This window comes from Stegodyphus dumicola, chromosome 7, assembly GCF_044657685.1.
Source record: "Stegodyphus dumicola isolate Sdum_Otavi_A_Nest chromosome 7, ASM4465768v1".
Lineage (NCBI taxonomy): Eukaryota > Metazoa > Arthropoda > Arachnida > Araneae > Eresidae > Stegodyphus > Stegodyphus dumicola.
This window is the reverse complement of record NC_140774.1, coordinates 191,520,289-191,539,329: the sequence shown is the minus strand read 5'-3', so window position 1 is coordinate 191,539,329 and position 19,041 is coordinate 191,520,289. Positions and strand designations below refer to the sequence as shown.

Sequence of the window (19,041 nt, the reverse complement as noted above, 5' to 3'; positions counted from 1 at the left end):
GATTCTAATTACTTATCAAATCAATTTATTTGTTACAGAAGGGCGGAGTTTAAGGCGATCAAGCTGAGAGGAAAATGTCGCAGAATTTTCAGATAATGCAGAACGTTATAAAGACAAGACACCACAGACGACAGTTTCCTCGCGAAAAAGTTATCTAACGAATCGTCGGGCATGGACACGTTAATTAGAGAACGCTTATCCGAGATAATTTGTCTCTGTCAGTGGCGGTTATGATTATGCCATTTCCTTTCCGAGTGTTTGAGAAAATTCTTTGCAGATAACGCCCTAACCCATTTATCTCTTTCAATATATTAGGAAAATCATGCAAACATATGCTTGAAGTCAATTTCGACGTGATGTAAAGAGTGATTAATTTTGAAAAATCTTAATTTTTCATGACTAAATTACATGGCAAAGAATTCAAATGCTGTCGTTCTTCGCTTGAACGTTTAGTGAAAAGTCCATAATTCAATTACCTTTCCTTAGAAAGTAATTTAATGTACCTAAAAGAGTAATTGACTTTCTCAAAAACTAAAGCAAAATAAATACTTTTTTAATTAAGTAGAAATTTGAATGAAAATAAAGTATAGAATCAGCGCGTTTTATGAAGTTGATAAAGTAGAATAGATGATGGGTGTGTTTTACAAAGCTATCTTGTATAGATATCTTATCATACATAGAGGATTCTCTTTTTTTTTTTTTTTTTTTTTTTTTTTTTTTTTTTTTTTTTACATCTTTAATTCAGAAAATTAGAACAAAGAATTACTAAACGTGTAGCTGTTATTTTCATGTTATATTCTTGTTATTCATTTTCATAATTATGATGAATAATATTACTTTACCTTCATTTTATAAAATTAATGAAGGTAACGTAAGCGAAAAAAATAACTGAAGCTAAAATTTTTCTTTAAAAATTACAGCTTGACGGTTTTTAGCGTATAAAAGAAACAAAAAATGATGTGTACACCACATGACTTCCTTGTACGGAATACTAAATTATACCCAATTGTGCTGCATTTCATTCAAATTTATTTTATCGAATTTCATTAGAGATATATTTCTCATTCAATTAATTCAATTCTTCCTTTGTGACAAGAGAAAAACATAAAAACCTCAATATATATTCATTAAAAATTGAAAGATATAGAAAAACATACATTACCAAATACAGTTAAAAAAAATACAGTTAAAATTACAGTTTCTACGCAAAAACAAGCAATTCAGCTAGGGAACAAGAAGGCAAATTTTTCGGTGCTCAAAACTGAAAAGTTACTTTTGGTCCCTCTCGGCAAAAAGACACTGAAGGCGCATAAACTGTTCTGCTAAGTTTCAAATGTAAACAAAAATGGCTGCTATGGTAAAAAAAAAATTAGGCTTAGCCGCACTTAAACAACTTTAAATTGTTGATAATGCAGCACAATTGGGTATAATTATTGCATGCAGATTAACTAATGGCATAAACACTTTAGTAGGAAGATAAGAACAACATAATTCAATCATTTTTAAAGCAAAAAATGCACAATTTACCAACATATAATAATAAAATAACTCAAGGAGCTCAGTAACAAAGCCCGGCAGTCATACGAAATCACCGCTGTTCTAGATATTATAAATTGTAATTAAAATGATTTGCGCAAAAATGTCTGCTAATTTAAACTGAATTACCCAGGGCAGGCGGCGAGGACGTCCCTTTGCTTACTGTCCCACGGGGTTTCCCCCTTCTACTTGCCTAATTGCTCAAAGTAGAGTGCAATGAAAGAAACCACTGGCGGTACATTTCTTAAGAGCCACCGCTAACTCAATAAATGTGATTTAAATAATGAAATGTTAATTTACATGTCAAAGATCTTTTTGTACACAACATTTCTTGTGTAGATCTTTCCATCATTTTTAAGCTCGCCTTGCAGAGGACCATCCATTATTTTTAATTTTACGCCGGTTCTTTCATGAACTCTTGAACAGGAAACATAAAGTTGACTGTGTACAAACGCAGGCTCAGGTAAAAAAAAAAATGCCAACACGCTTAAGCGTTTGGCTCTAAGACTTATGGATGCGGTCATAGCAAAGGTAAGTTTTACAGGAAATTGCCTACGTTTCAACTGAAACGGGAACCCTGTGCCGTGGCAACTTCACCCCATTGGCTAGTACAGTTACGCAAGCAACCAATAAACTATCGGCGACAAATAGACACTTAAGCCGCATATATATATATGGGGTGAAGTAACATGTTCTCCTCTGAAACGGCTGGCTCCCGGGCTTAGCGAAGCACACCGTTGGATTCTCCAGTTCCGCGGCACGCCATTTTGACCATTCGCGTCTTCTTGAGACTTTAATTAGCCGAGATATTAATTAAAAACTAATTTTACCCTACGTTTTCCACTTTCTTTCTTGGGTTTTCCCTATTAGAGGGATTTGGCTACGTGACAAATTATTTTTTCTCGAATATCTATGGTACGGCTCCGAGTTGAAATTCGAGATGCGTATCCTCGGATTCTAAGAAATTCTCCGAATCCATCGATATCGTTCTCATCTTCGTACGACTTTAATCGGCCGATATATTAATTTAAAACTGCGGAAACGTTAATTTCCGCGCTCATTTTTGCGAGTGGCAACAATAAACTATCGGCGAAACACACTTTAGCCGCTAATATATATAAAGATATATACTTTTGGTGCGGCCGATTGCAACCAAAAAGGAGGATACACAACTACATATTATAGCAGTCTTATATACAAAATGTCAATGTTCTGAGTCTACTCGTGTTTCAGGTATGCGAGATACGTACATACGTACGTATGTACAAACACCACGAAAAAAATCTCTTCTGAATAAATTTTAAATCGTTTTTGCAACCTGTTTTAGAAGAAAGTGTACCTTATTCTGTCCTTACGTACAGATGTCACACAAAGACATCGTTTTGCTCTAAGATACTTTAAACTAACTAAAAATTTTGTTCACTGTTTTCATTGTATTTGGTTTGGTTTATTTGCTTATGGAAAAATGTACTACGTAGATGCGATTAAGAGGAGGAATGTCTTCTTGGTGGATTTTCTATGGGAAATTACCTCCTATACACTTTACATATAGAAAAAAATCGCCTTTTATTTTATTTAGTACAGAACTTTAATAACTGTTTTTTCAAAATTTTTATTATTTTATAATGGTTAATATAGATAAATACCAATTATACTGAGAATTTTAAAGTAAATAAGCATATAAAATGTTTTTTTAATAACTTAAGTGAAATCAGACCGCTTATCGAAAGAGAAAAATAGAATTATGAAACAGAACAAGTGTGGTATCGTCATCTTTGAACTAAATAGGATTCTATTAGCATATTAATATTCAGATTAATTTTTTTCAAAGACTTAACGTGTTAAAATCATTTCTTCTTTGTCAGTATTCAAAGAATGGACAACGCTTAAGAAGGTAGTACTGCTAAGCTATTGGTTAGGCAGGTACAATCATAGCGAGAATTGCCAACAAATCAGCAATCATGGCCGGAATGGAAATGATAATTGAGACTATATCACTGCTCATACTATTATAATGTCTACTACACTACTGAAATATACCAGTGCATAACCTTCGCATGACATTCGTTATACAAAATTTTGCTCGTACAGTTATAAGGTATTTCTACCATCTTCTTAGGGTGCTTTCGTGGTGTAGTGGTTCTGCACGCTGGGCCGGTATTTCAGAGGTCCGTGTTTCGATTCCCGGCGAAGGCGTTTGCTAATTTGTAATGTCTCCTGCTTTAAAAAAAATCTTAATGTCTCTACAGTGGCGCCCGAACTAAAAGGGTGTTGGATGATGATTCTCCTCACCCAGGATTTGGCGATTGGGTTCCCTAAGAAACGCCAATCGCCTTTTAAAAGGGAGAGTATATAAGGTGTTTCTCCCACCTTCTTAGTGTGCCTTCGTGGTGTAGGGATTCTGCGCGCTGGGCCGGTATTCCAGAGGTCCGTGGTTCGATTCACGGCGAAGGCGGTTGCTAATTTGTTCATCTCTCTTGCTTAAAAAAATCCTAATGTCTCTACATAGTCATCTTCCAATTCACCAGAAGTGGATTAACCTGGGTTACGGATTTAGTTGCGAGCAAATTTCCCAACTATACATCGTTATCGCAGCTACGGGAGGGATTTCCATTTTGGATTTGCAGTGGTTGTCTCCGAGAATTAACTGTCACACTCTGTTATTTCATGAGAGATTTGTCGCCAATTTGTTATCGATAAGTAAACTTTGTTGTTAAAATTTATCTGCAAAATTACTAAGGTATTTCTCTCGCCTTCTCAGCATGCCTTCGTGGTGTAATGATCAGCACACTCGGCGCGTCTTCGAGAAGTTCTTGTCCCGGCTAGGGCACTACACATTTTTGATGTTTCCTATTTCAATGTAACAATGTCTCTAGAGTGGCCCCCTAGCTGATAAAAAGGTGGTGGATGATGATTCTACACCGTCAGTATTTGGCAATTTGTCCCCTAATCCCCAATCCCCTTTAAAAAGGGGAGTATATATGGTATTTCTCTCGCCATCTTAGCATATTTGACATATTTGACAGGTCTGTGGTTGGAGTCTCAGCGCGGGTATTGCACATTTTTCACGTTTCCTACTTCAAAATAACCTAATGCCTCTATAGAATTACAGTCATATACAGGACGATTTCGGTATATGATTATTTGAATTACAAAGATTATGAATGCATGTTTGGCTGTACGTGCAGCACGAGTATAGTTTAAAAAATAATACACTCATGTCCATAAATTAAGGATAATTCGGAGTCACGCGGAAATCGAGCTCTAAAATAAATATATCACCTGTAAAATCACTACACACATCTTCAAGAATCATATGCAAATTTCAGGAAGTAACCAGATGACACCGATGGTACGTCACAATGACGAGAGTGTAAGAGAGTGATATATAAGGAATACAGGCAAAGACGTAAAATTGTTCGCAGGCGCTATATAAGCATTTCAGTGCAATAACCAAATAGTTATGACACAAAGGACGCATTTGGATGATTTTTTACGTCGTAGAATTATCGATAGTCTGGAATGTGGGCGTACCCAACTGGAAGTATCAGACGAACTTGGAATTGCCCAGAGTGTCATCTCCAGGCTTTCGCAACGATTCCAAGATGATGGTAATGTGAGTAGACGTTACGGCACAGGTCGCCCCAGAGTTATAACGCCGAATGAGGACAGGTATTTGGCAGTTACTGCCAAAAGAAACAGGCGGAGCACAGCCTCAGACCTATCTCGTCAGCTCTCTTCAGCCACTGGTACGACAAATTCAAGACAGACCGTGTACAGACGCTTAGGGCAGATTGGTCTATATGCTCGTAGACCTGTCAGATGCGTTTCACTTACTGCAAGTCACTGTCGCCTGCGGTTAGCCTGGAGTAGATAGCATGCATTGTGGACACCGCAACAGTGAGCTTGTGTGATGTTTTCCGACGAGCCCAGGTTTAGATTGCAGTCTGATTCTCGCCGGACGTTCATATGGAGAGCTCCAGGTACCCGTTACCACCAAGAAAACATCAATAAACGACACCGTTACGGTGGTGCAGGAGTGCTCGTTTGGGGTGGAATTATTCTGGGTTCCAGAACTGACCTGCATGTTCAGACTGGAACCATGACAAGCCAAATCTATCGGGACGTCATTCTGGAACAACATGTATGTTTGTTTCGGGGAGCCATGGGCGCACAATTTGTGTTTATGGATAACAACGCCCGTCCTCCCCGTGCAAGCATCGTAAGCGAATGCCTTCAATCGGAGGATATCACCCGTATGGACTTTCCAGCATTCTCACCGGACTTGAATCCAGTAGAGCACGTGTGGGATATGCTTGGCCGACGAGTTGCAGCCCGTCAACCTCCTCCTACATGTCTACTGAAACTTCGGAGAGCATTGCGTTTTGAGTGTTGTAATATCATCCAAGATCAGATCGATAATTTGATACTCAGCATGCCTAGGCGTTGTACGGACTGTATTGCATCGTCTGGGAGACATACAATGTATTAACAATCATACCAACCATGTAATATTGGTTTTTTGTAAATTTTTTTTTTTTTTTTTTTTTGTGTGTGTGTGTGTGTAATTTGCTCCAGGGAGAAAAAATCGCTATTTTTTTTTAATAATATCAAACATATAGCATCTTTTTTTTTGCTCTTTACTTTTTGTTTAATAAATAAGCTTTACAAATAAGCCAAATTTGTTTTGCTTCTAACTCTTCCTTTGCCTGATTTTGCATTATCCTTAATTTATGGACATGAGTGTATTTTAGGAAAATTTAAAAAGAGATAAATAGTTTTGCATTCGGGCTAATATGTTTTTTTCTTCTCTAAGACAATCCGTTTAATTAAGTATTTAAAATAAAAATTTTAATAGCTCTCAAACATCTATAACAAATATACAACGCCATTTTATTTAATTTTGTATTGCTGTTGTGGACTATGTAGACTTTGCTCAAAGATTTTTGTTTTGAATTAATGGAACAAATATTTGTCTTAAAATACTCCATAGTGAACAGAAAAGCACTTAATTCGACGACATGTTTTAATTCCGTAAGATGCTTCAGTAAAAGAGAAATGGAGTTTTCTAACATGATTAAACATTTTTTAGAAGGATCAAAAACTTGCATAGCAAACGATATCATAACGAGCTTAATGTTTAGTTTTTATTCATATAAAACTGATATTAAACAGTTCCTTTAAGATTACAGTAAAATACGAGATCCAACTTGTTTTGAAAAAAAGTAGGCCATTTCACATTACTTATTATCTAATAAAGAAATTGCTAATTTTGCTTAAAATTTTAACTGAGATTTAACTTCTACGAAAAGGCATTTTTGTGAAAATTATGTATCGCTTGTGTTTAAAATTTTGTCAACTTATCGTTAGTAATAATGAAATGTATTTTGGAAAAGGAATAGTACATTGCTTTAATTTTAAATAGAAATAGATGAAGTAATTTCTTGGTATGCGATTTGTATGAGAACTAAAAATTTGATCTCTTTGTATTTTTATCTTTCGCGTGAGAACTTTGGGATTCCAATAAATAATTTTATCGAAAAGTATTGGCAAAGTTATAAGTTTCACTAATATGTGTGAATAACGATAAGAAATATTTTTGTATACAGAGGAAAACTCATTTCTCAGTAGTTTATTGAAAAATTTAAAAGAAATGACATATTAAAGGAATGCTATGTAATAAGAAATTTCATGTAATATATAAACATATGTTGTATCTTATAAACGAACAAAAATTATAAAAGGGCAAAGAAGAGAATTTAATTAAAAATGCATGATAGAATTTGGAGATTAGTACAACAGAGTTTATAAATGTTAAAATTCAATATTATATTGTCATTAAATCCAGAAAAACACTCTGAACACATTTTAATGGAGACTAAAATCTTTCTTTTTCTATAGCAGAACTATTTTTCTTTGTCGCAAGCTGTTGTAGTGAATATAAATTTATTTCACTCCTGCATTTTTAATGAAATCTTGGTAATTCTGTTTATTGCATCAGTACTATTACATAAAAGAAATACCGGTACTTTTCCGTTTCGCCGGCGCAAATCTCGCCAAGCAGACTTTATTGGCGACAACATACAGTATACACATAAAAAATATTTAAAAAATTTTAGTTCTAAGAATTCTTTTTTTGAAGGCATTAACATTTTAATATCGCTTAAAACTTTATAAAATGCCAATAAATAAAGACAATAAATTTGTAAAAAGACATTAATTTAAGAATTTACTATGCTTTCATGGTTCAACATCCTAATTCGCCGGTTCATATCACGTGACTCCAAGCGATCTCATCTCACGTAAACTACTCTACAAAAATCTAATGCTCTCAGTAATTATCTACATTAATTTCAAGTTAAATCTTAATTTGGAACACAAGTTTAAATGCAAGAAATATTTCAATGCGTACGAATAGCTTACTCAGAAATTATGTAAAACTGCAGTGCTTTACTTCACTAAGCGCTGTGATTGCATCTTAATTGACTTAATTACCGAAAATGGCCTTAGACAAAAACCTGAACTATCTGATAAAAATTCTATGTAATTATATGCCAGTATTGAAAGAAACAATCAATCTGATAAGAAAAAGCTGCCACTTGTTTTGAAAATGAGGCGTAAAAGGTTACCAGCGAGAATATTCCATTTGGCATCGGTTGTACCATTATTGGCGACTTTATCGCTTGCGCCGGCAAAACGGAAAAGTACCGAAATACCAATAAAAATATGTCTTTCAGTTCACTTCAGAAACTATAAGTGTACCTACAGTTGCTGCACATATATTTTAGGACAGAACACAGAAATCAATATTAAGAGAAATATACATATTAGTCTCACCCTCTTTGGTAATAAACTAAATGAGAAGATTTAAGAGAATTATTGCTATGTCTTGGAAATTATATTAAATACTCGGAAAGGATGTAAAAAATGCTTTTATTAAAATTAGTAGATTTAAAAGAAGGCAGTGTGTGTAGCCAGCATTTATGGTGTAAATCAAGAGCAATGAATTGAAATTAACTGGGTGAATTTGAAGTTAACCCAAAGGCTACATAGAGAGAACGCACTCAATTTCGTTACCATTTCGTTCGCCATAAGGACCATAAGTGACAGTTCGCCATAAGTGACAGTCCTTATGGCGAGAATAACACAATGCCGCAGGTAACGTGTATGTGTGTATTTAATTATGGCAAAGCACACTAGGGCTATCTGCCTAAGGGGAGGGATGCCTTTCGTGGAGGACTTTCTAAGGGAAACTGGCTCGTATACACGTTACACATGGGGAAAACCACGAAAACGCCCATGCAGCCAGCCCGTTCGCGGAATTCGAACCTCGGACCGAACTACCAGTGTTCAGCGACTTTACCGCTCGGCCGCTGGTGGGCCGCCAATGCCGCAGGTAAACGGCTATGAAGAAATTCAGCTAGTAACGTGGTCTTCAGAAGGCGGAACACGCTTTGATTCTACCATACAAAGCTTTCCTTTAAATATTATCTCTTTTCCTACTCTTTTCTACACGCGAAATGGAAATTAGCATTCTGGTAGGAAAATGGAAAGAGAGAGGGACAGTAAAGGTTATTAACATAAAATAACTTGTTAGTAAAACTAAATAAATCCTTACAAATTAAAGGGTTGGTATTACAACCTTTTATATGTGTATTTCTCTTAATGGTCTGTTTTTTATTGCTATTTAAGGGGTATCAGAAACCCCTATACCGACAATGTTAAATTGGCCATTTTCGATGTACCTTTTCTCAAAATCTGCTGTAGTTACAAGCTTGAAATTTTTTCTGTAATTAAAGTATACCTATCTGGTTATACTGAAATGAGCTTTTGAAGCATTTTTAATTTTAGAGTAAATTACAGAATATTTTGTTAGGCATAGTAAAATTTAGCACTTTTCTCACACACAAAAAAAATTTTTTTCTTTTCGAAGTTTATTACAAAAAGCTCATTTCAGTAAATATTAGGGATCCTAATAAATAAGCCATAAAAAGTTTAGATACCTGTGATCAGTAGTTCCTGAAAAAAGGTACATCGAGTATAAAAAAATCACGTTTGGAGAAAAACGCGTTTTTTTGTAAAACTCCTCATTGATCAAAGCAGTAGATTACAAATTAAAACTAGATTTTGTTACAGTTCTAATTTTCATAGAGATTAAAGAATTGTATTTTTAGAAAGATAAAAGTGTAGAGAATTTTAAAATGCAAAAATCCGAAATCACAATTTTTTGAAGATTTTGGGGTTCCAACACCCCTTAATACTTACTGGATGAAGGAAATGCTAAAAAAATCTGAGTACTGTAACGAACGTGCTGGATTACGTTGCCTTAATATAAAGCAGCGTTTCTCAATTTCGCGTTAATGAACATGTCAGGAAAAAGGAAAGACAGGAGTCTTCTGTTGCCCAGCATTGTTGGTCCGAAAATCACACTCTCCATTTTTCTGCAACCAAAATTATTCTAAAAAAACATCTTCCATTGGTGAATTAGATTTTCTAGAGGCATTTCACATTCAAAAAAAAATCTTTCTATTCTAGTTAACGACCCTAATTCCAATCCACCTTTACCTTTAAGGAAATTATGTTTTTTGTTTTATCAATAGATGGCGCCAGTAGCTTAACTCCTGTCCAGCCATTCCGATCTTATTTAATTACTATAATTTATATCGTTCATTTGCACTTGGGCAGCTGAGAATGATGGTTCGGGAAAAACCATCAAAACTAGTTCTGTGAAAATTTCAAATATAACGCTGACTTTTGTTGTTTGAGTTCTAAATCAACAGAACATCTTTTAAAAATTTTCGGTTTACCATCATTTATGAATTTAAGAATTTAAAAAAAATTAATTGGCATGCCACATTTGAAAGAACGTTTCAGATATGATATTTCAGAAGTAGATGAGTTGATATTTTTTAAAGGCAAAGTACCTGATTCTGGTTTGAATAAGTAAGGTACCTTTTTACAAAAGCCTTTTCAAAACTCTCTACGAAATTCCATGGAGGTTGGGCTCTTTCGTATGGAAGATATCGATAAAAAGGATCTTTCATGGTCTTGCATCCTCGCAATACTTCTTCCAAAAACCATTCGGTCGAATGAATGTTCCAAATTTTAGAATGCATTATATACAAACACCTTTTCATTCCAAAAAGATTTCACTTATGCTTGTGATTTCAAACTACCTGATCTAGTTTTGAAATATTTTTTACATTCTAAAACATTCTTATTAAAATTTAAATGTAAAGGTTATCCCTCCAAAATTTAATCGGAAAATACACTTTCAACAAGAGTCATTATACGGAGTTGCTTAATACATATTCCATTGCATTATTATAGGATTTTTTATGATTCTGGACATGTTTTTCTCAATCTCTACCCTTTAACAATAGGGGATGCTGGAAGATCCACAGTGATCATTAAAGATACCTATTACCACCCAATGAAAGAAAGTATTTCGGTCGACGCCCGGTCGCATCTTTGCCGAGCTAGAGGAGCATAACAATAAATTCATTCCGTTTCTGTCGTGGGTGAGAGAGCGGAGGAAGCATTGTGATGATGATGGGGAAATAAAGATGATGATTAGTCTTCCCGGGAGGCGACTGGCAAGAAATGGAATCCTCACATTCCAACCATCGCATTCAAGGCAGCAATTTTGGCGCTGCATTAGAAATCCGGAAAGGGGGCTCTTCGAGTCATGAAATTTTCGAATTGAGATCTGGAGATAAAAGTTTGTCAAAGAGCGGGGAGTAAGTGAGGGGTAATAGTTATTGATGTAACCTCGTGACAAAGAAAAAAATTGAGGCACAGGAAAAAAAAAGTGGTGGTATATATATATATATATATAAAGCTATTTGAGAAAACTGAAATGGGCTTTATATTGACTAAGCATTTAAGGAATAGTTAGTAATTTGTTTTATGAATATAAGTTAATGAATTGGTCAGTTTGTAAAGTTTTGGATTGCTTTGGGAGGCTAAACTAGTTCCTAACTTCCGACAGACATTAAGCTGTGTCTGAAGTCACTAAAGAGACGCGAAACGTTTTAAGCAACCTTTTTATTAAAATAGAACTTGCCGCCCAATCGGTACAGTGGTTAGCGTCAATGAATGCCGTGCCGAAGAATAAGGCATGGATGTTTGCAAATGTATAGCGTCGGTGCGGCAAGATGGCACTCTAAAAATGCGGCGAGCCGAAAGTCCTTTCGTGCAGTTTGGTGGAAGGGAAGAGGAGTGGAAGACCCTCGGACCCATCCCCCCCTTGGTGCTCTCCATCAAAATTCGGGGCGGAACACAGCTAAATAGTACTGTCACCTGAAAGCTGCTCAAGGCTGTTGCCAGCGGCAGTAATTTTATGGGTTTGGGCTGATTACGTCAGACAAGTGAGCATAAGCAACAACAAAAATAGAACTTTGAATGTAAATGCACTTCTTAAAATAACAGAATCAACCACCACTTGTGGCGATGGAACTAATATAACAGCCAAATTCAAATTTAAAACGTATGCTAGTAGCCAAAGACTATACAATTAAATTTAACGTTAAACTAGTTCAAAAACCTAAACCGGTGTATCAAATTTAAACCCCGGCAGCAATAATGCAAGGCCGAATAATTACAACTCTATCAGATCAGAGCTAGCAGGAACTACGTAACTTGCAGTGGAGAGCAGAAACACGCTTTATCTTAACCATCCCACAACCTCAGCTTAAATACTCTTTTACTCATCGATATTTTTGGTGTGGAAACGGAAAAGAGAAGTTATAGTAAAAGCTGAAATTATAAATAAGTAGTTATTTTAAATAAGAAATCCTACAAATTAAGTATGGAAAAGAACGCAATAGCTACCGATTCCTACAAGTTAAGAAATATAAAATATATGGGAAACAATAAACGGAATTTTCAGTAATCAAACCATTCGTACTTTTCTGGAAATTAACTCAGAACAATTACTGGCTATTTCTCGGTCTAAAAACATAGGACTACTGGAGGTTATAAGTTTATAACCACTTAAGTAACTAAATATAAAAAAATTTGAAAGATTTCAGATTTAAAATTACGTTCAAAGGGGCGTTTTATTAACGTTTCATGTGTTACCTTTATTTATTAAATATCATGTTGTTGGCACTTACACCATAAAATTAAGTTCAACAGCAATATCGCAAAATAATTTTAAAATGAGCATATCTTTAGAATTTCGGATACATAAGCTCGCGCGCTGGAGATAAAAATGTTTTTTCTGTACAACGTTCCGTTGCTCGCTTTGAAATCGTTTAGTTTTTTTTAATCAAAAATTCATTGAAGTGTTACAAAATCTGAAATCAATAATAAAACATATTTCAAATTCAAAATTCCACATGCCCATATTCTATGGAAGATTACGTTATTCAAATTTTAATTGCTCTAGGTACCGTTGTTTTATCACAATTCGAGAAACATATATACATTTATGCAGATTCTTCATTATAATTAATTTATTTAAATATAAAGCAGGACGATAATATATGGTGGCGAAGACATGAAAAGTTATACAGCCTTTTAAAGTTTTCAACGCAAAATGCCAAAACAAAATTAATAGTCCTTCAGGGAAAATTGCCCCTTTGGACTAATAGATACCAAAATTGGCTAGTTTAAGTTTTCTCTTCTAAAGTACATTAAAATTTTTGTTTATTATGCTTTAAAAGTACAATAATGCATTACAAAAGCAGACCGAAACCATAGCATATTAAAACTTTTTTTTGCCAATGACGGGCCTCAGCCGACTTCCGCTTGGCCTCTAATTAAGGCCAGATGTAGTGCTCACTTTATTATGGAGGCACCTAACGGGTGCGTCACCTTCAGTTATCAGGCAGACTATACATAAGAGAATTGTAAGCGAACCGTAAATAAGTGAATAACACAAGTGACTACTATGAGTGTGACAAGCAAACATTACACAGGAACTCTGTAAATATGGGAATAGCACATGTGATGCATACATTACCCAGTTTATGTTATTCAGTATAATGCTTCAGAATAACTTCTTATATCCAAGTTACCACTGACATCTAGAACAAACATTCTCAGTAACCTGCAGAATCACAATGCATAAAGCATTGCTAAAATCCTCATTCGGCAAAGTCTTGCCAGAGTCTAATTAGTAACCACAGGTCACAAATACCCGTCTTCCGAAGTAAATTTATAAATTCCGCTACAAATTTTAATATTCGATAGAGATTTTTGAGCAGGCCTAGCGACAATAGAATGCTCCACCAATGCAGTACAAATGATACAAATTTTAATATTCTGTAGAGATTTTTGACTAAGCCTGCAGAATGCTCCACCAGTGGAGTACAAATGCTACAAATTTTAATACACTACAGAGATTTTTGGCTAGGCCTAGTGACAACCGAATGCTCTACCTATGAGTACAGAAGCTATAAATTTTAATATTACACAGAAATTTTTGGCTAGACTTAGAGACAACAGAATGCTCAATCAATGGTGTACAAATGCTACAAATTTTAATATTCTGCAGAGCGTTTTGGCTAGGCCTAACGACAATAGAATGCTCCACCAATGGAATACAAATGCTGCTACAAATTTGAATGATCTACAGAGATTTTTGGCTAGGCCTAACGACAATAGAATGCTCCACCAATGGGTACAAATACTACACATTTTAATATCCTAGAGCGATTTTTGCCTAGGCCTAGTGACAATAGAATGCTCCACCAATGGAATACAAATGCTACACATTTTAATATTCTACAGAGGGTTTTGGCTAGGCCTAGTGATAATAGAATGCTCCACCACTGGAGTACAAATGCTACAAATTTTAATACACTACAGAGATTTTTGGCTAGGCCTAGTGACAACCGAATGCTCTACCAATGAGTACAAAAGCTATAAATTTTAATATTACACAGAAATTTTTGGCTAGACTTAGAGACAACAGAATGCTCAATCAATGGTGTACAAATGCTACAAATTTTAATATTCTGCAGAGCGTTTTGGCTAGGCCTAACGACAATAGAATGCTCCACCAATGGAATACAAATGCTGCTACAAATTTGAATGATCTACAGAGATTTTTGGCTAGGCCTAACGACAATAGAATGCTCCACCAATGGGTACAAATACTACACATTTTAATATCCTAGAGCGATTTTTGCCTAGGCCTAGTGACAATAGAATGCTCCACCAATGGAATACAAATGCTACACATTTTAATATTCTACAGAGGGTTTTGGCTAGGCCTAGTGATAATAGAATGCTCCACCACTGGAGTACAAATGCTACAAATTTTAATACACTACAGAGATTTTTGGCTAGGCCTAGTGACAACCGAATGCTCTACCAATGAGTACAAAAGCTATAAATTTTAATATTACACAGAAATTTTTGGCTAGACTTAGAGACAACAGAATGCTCAATCAATGGTGTACAAATGCTACAAATTTTAATATTCTGCAGAGCGTTTTGGCTAGGCCTAACGACAATAGAATGCTCCACCAATGGAATACAAATGCTGCTACAAATTTGAATGATCTACAGAGATTTTTGGCTAGGCCTAACGACAATAGAATGCTCCACCAATGGGTACAAATACTACACATTTTAATATCCTAGAGCGATTTTTGCCTAGGCCTAGTGACAATAGAATGCTCCACCAATGGAATACAAATGCTACACATTTTAATATTGCACAGAGCGTTTTGGCTAAGCCTAGTTATAATAGAATACTCGACCACTAGAGTACAAATGCTACAAATTTTAATATTCTACAGAGATTTTTGGCTAGGCCTAGTGATAATAGAATGCTCCACCACTGGAGTACAAATACTATAAATTTTAATATTCTACAGAGATTTTTGGCTAGGCCTAACGGCAATAGAATGCTCCACCACTGGAGTACAAATGCTACAAATTTTAATATTCTAGAGAGTTTTGGCTAGGGCTAGCGACAACAGAATGCTCTACCAATGAGTACAAATTTTAATATTCTACAGAGATTTTTGACTAGGCCTAGGGACAATAGAATGCTCCAGCAACTGAGTAAAAGTGCTGATAGTAATATAACAGGCGGTACATTTACTCAGCTGGTGGTGAGTAAGTAAGAAGGGGCGGATAGTTACAGCCATGGCCTAATCCGGGATTCGAACTCTGGTTCATTTGGTATCGCAGTCGGCTCCCTTAACGACTATACCATCTGTGAGGCATATTAAAACTTAATTTTCTCCTTTTTCCAGATATTATTAACTGTTATATTTTCATATCAACTGCAATAAATCGCACCTGATTTAATATAGTGTATTCTAAGCAGTGGCAAAGAATAAGAAAACGTTATTTAATACAACCTCAGGTACACACTGAAGGCAGGATATATTTGATCGCCTTTACAAATAATATATATTGACATTAGATAAATATTTTAAGTTGAATCTTTCAAATGTTTTTTCTGGTTCATTTTTGTCAGAGGAGCAAAGTATTTACAATCAGATTATAATCCATGTAAATTTGTAAATATTGTCATTGAAAGAAGCGTTGGATGTTTAATTTATTTTGTATGTTGTCGAACAAATCGTCAGGTTATCCTTCTGAGTTTTCATTAGATATTTATTTAACTTTTCTACAAATTTTAAGAGTAATTGCTGAAATATTTTGAAGCGATTTAAAAGCAATAAAAGTACTTCTTAACAATTTAAATATTTGTTTCATTTTAATGACATATCTAAATGATACATTTTATAATGTATCTACTGATAGTTTTATGAACATTTACAGTATTATAGCAATTAGTAAAAACAGTATTACAGCAATTAATAAAATGTGTTTCTGAAAGCGTTTTTCTGAAGAAAATGTTTATGAGGCGCATAATCATTTCATTTTAAGAATAGGTAATTTAACATGCAGTCAAAGTGGTCGTATTTTTTTTTTTTTTTTTTTTTTTTTTTTTTTTGTGTGTGTGTGTGTGTGTGTGATCGAAAATATTGTTTAATTATCTCCAAGTATTTCAATTCTATTTCTTGATACACCTTGAAAAGCTACATTGCTATCTTGAAAATTAGTGTTTACTTGCATGAAAATCTTCACAAGAAATAAATTTAAAAAAAGTTGAATAAGTTATCTTATAATATACGTATTTTCTCCATCCTTTCTGCATGCCTTCGTGCTATTATTGGAAGCATATACGACACATATTTGAGAGGTCCAGGGTTCAAGTTCCGGCGAGGGCATTGCACATTTCTCAAGTCTCCAGCATTCAAAACCCTATTGACTCAACAAGTAACTCCCTAACTAAAAAAGGTGATTGGCAATAATTCGTAGCCACCAGGATCTGGCGATTGGGTTCCCCAGTCTCCATTCAAAAGGGGGAGTATATAAGGTATTTTCTCCCTCCTTTCGCATGTCTGCGGGGTATAACTGGAAGCACACTCGACGCCTAATCGAGTGGTCTAGGATTCGAATCCTGGCGAGAACACTACATATTTCTCACATCTCCTACTGTAAAAAAAATCTAATAAGGTATTTCTCCCGCCTTCTTAGCATGCCTTCGTGGTGTAGTGGTCAGCAAGCTCGGCGCGTGTTCGAGAGGTCCGTGGTTCAAGTCCCGGCCAGGGCATTGCTCATTTTTCATCTCTTCTGCTTAAAAAAAATAACTAATGTGGAGCAAGAACTATAAAATACAGTGATACAGTATACAGTATACAGTGGTCCAGTGTATAAAATACAGTACGCCTACAATGGCGCTGGAACTATAAAATGTAGTGGGTGATAATTATCCATCACAAGGATTTGGCGATTGGGTCTCCAAACCCCCAGTCGCCCTTTAAAAGGTGGAGTATATTACATATTTCTCCCGCCTTCTTTGCATGCCTTCGTGGTGTAGTGGTCAGCACGCTCGACGCCTATTCGAGAGGTCCTTGGTTCGAATCCCGGCCAGGGCATTGCTCATTTTTTCATCTCTTCTGCTTTCAAAAAATACCTAATATCTCTACAACTTAATTACTCTGTAGTCTTAAAGATCTTGGAAACTCTGACGATAGACCTTAGTTTTCAAAAACTTCAGTTTAAATAAAATATCACCATCGCTCGAATTTTTATACTTTAACCAAACTGCAAAATTTAGTTTCTTTGTCTTAAATTTCGATAAAATAAAAGTTAAATAATTTTCAAGAGACAGCATTATAAACACGAAAATAATTTTTCCCTCTCATAAATTGTAAATGGTAATACCGCTAGAAATTCTTTTAGAACCTTTTTCGCCGAAATTACGACTAAACTGAATTTTACCGTTAATTAAATTTTGAGCTGGCCTGTATCTTTTGTAATTAAGCACCGACGTTTTAAAACTTTTCCGAAACGAGAGACGGCAACAGCGAAATGTCCGTCACAAGGTGGATGCTGGGTTAAACTGAAGTGCACAAACAAATCCTCGATATCTAACAGAGGGGCACTGTCAGCTTATTACGTATGCGGGGAATGTAATTAGTCATTACATAGATGATGCCACGCGATGGAATCGTATGCAAATGATATTGAAAGACTTTAACGCTTTAACTTGTGAAATCTTAAAGGAAGCAATCTCAGTTTCGTGGATCTTCGGAAGCGCAAACAAAGGGATTTGCTATCCTTTATAAATCGAGCTCCGAGAGGAGTATTGGTACACGTCGACCGTTTCAGACGCGAGCAAGTTCAAAGTAAATAAGATTTTAAGATCCTATATTTAAAATACTTAGTTTTAGCTTTAAAACTTCACAGAAGTTTCCGAATTGAGAAGGTAATTCTTAAGAGCAAAAAGTATTTATTTACAAGGTGTCTCAAATCATTCGTTGCCAAACTTAACATGCCTGTAATATCGACAAAGAAGATTTACATAGAGACATAGGGATAACGTAAAAATATACGTAAATATTTACTATTTTTTACTGGACACCTTTTATGTTGTTTTCACGTTCAACTTGAACGGGTTTTTATACGAAGGGACATTCGTAAATTGTACGTATTTTTCTCGTGCAGTTTACGAATGCATGCTGCCTGGGATTGCCCCCATTTTCTTTGCCAAGCGGATCCAAATTGGCACGCAAATAAATTGGTTAACCCAATAAACATCAATCACACCTACCATAGACTGTAACAATTTTTACTCGACGCCGTTCCATATACCAAGGCACTTTTACGACTTAATAAACTCAGCTTTTATTGATACTATTACTCAAGGTTATACAAACATTACATTATTGGCAAAATAAGGAAAGAAAACATTTCAGATCTTTGGTGGCAGCTTTTACAATCTTCAGATAGCTTAATGAAACCATTTTCTAGACATTTCATTTCATTCACAGCTACATAGCTCTTATCGAAATCTTTATTTTGTCAATCGCATTAAAAATATGTATAAAAAGTAAAATAAAAAAGGAAATCTGAAAGTTTTCAGATTTTAAATTACGTCCAAATGGGCGTTTTTTTAACATTTTGTGTGTTACATTTATTTATTAAATATCAGGTTCTTCGCACTTAAACCATAAAATTTAGTTC

The 19,041-nt window shown here is 35.1% G+C and overlaps 1 protein-coding gene, 1 long non-coding RNA gene and 1 other non-coding gene across 11 annotated transcripts in view; 2 read left to right on the top strand and 1 right to left on the bottom strand.

The window, feature by feature from the left end:
- Positions 1-19,041, bottom strand: part of LOC146996594 (uncharacterized) — a 269,877-nt gene that overhangs the window by 85,184 nt on the left and 165,652 nt on the right. The window lies entirely within an intron of this gene.
- LOC146996596 (uncharacterized) overlaps positions 1-19,041 on the top strand; it is a 315,837-nt gene that overhangs the window by 245,633 nt on the left and 51,163 nt on the right. The window lies entirely within an intron of this gene.
- Positions 17,378-17,450, top strand: TRNAR-CCU (transfer RNA arginine (anticodon CCU)). Its single transcript has one exon. It is a non-coding gene; the product is annotated as a tRNA-Arg (tRNA).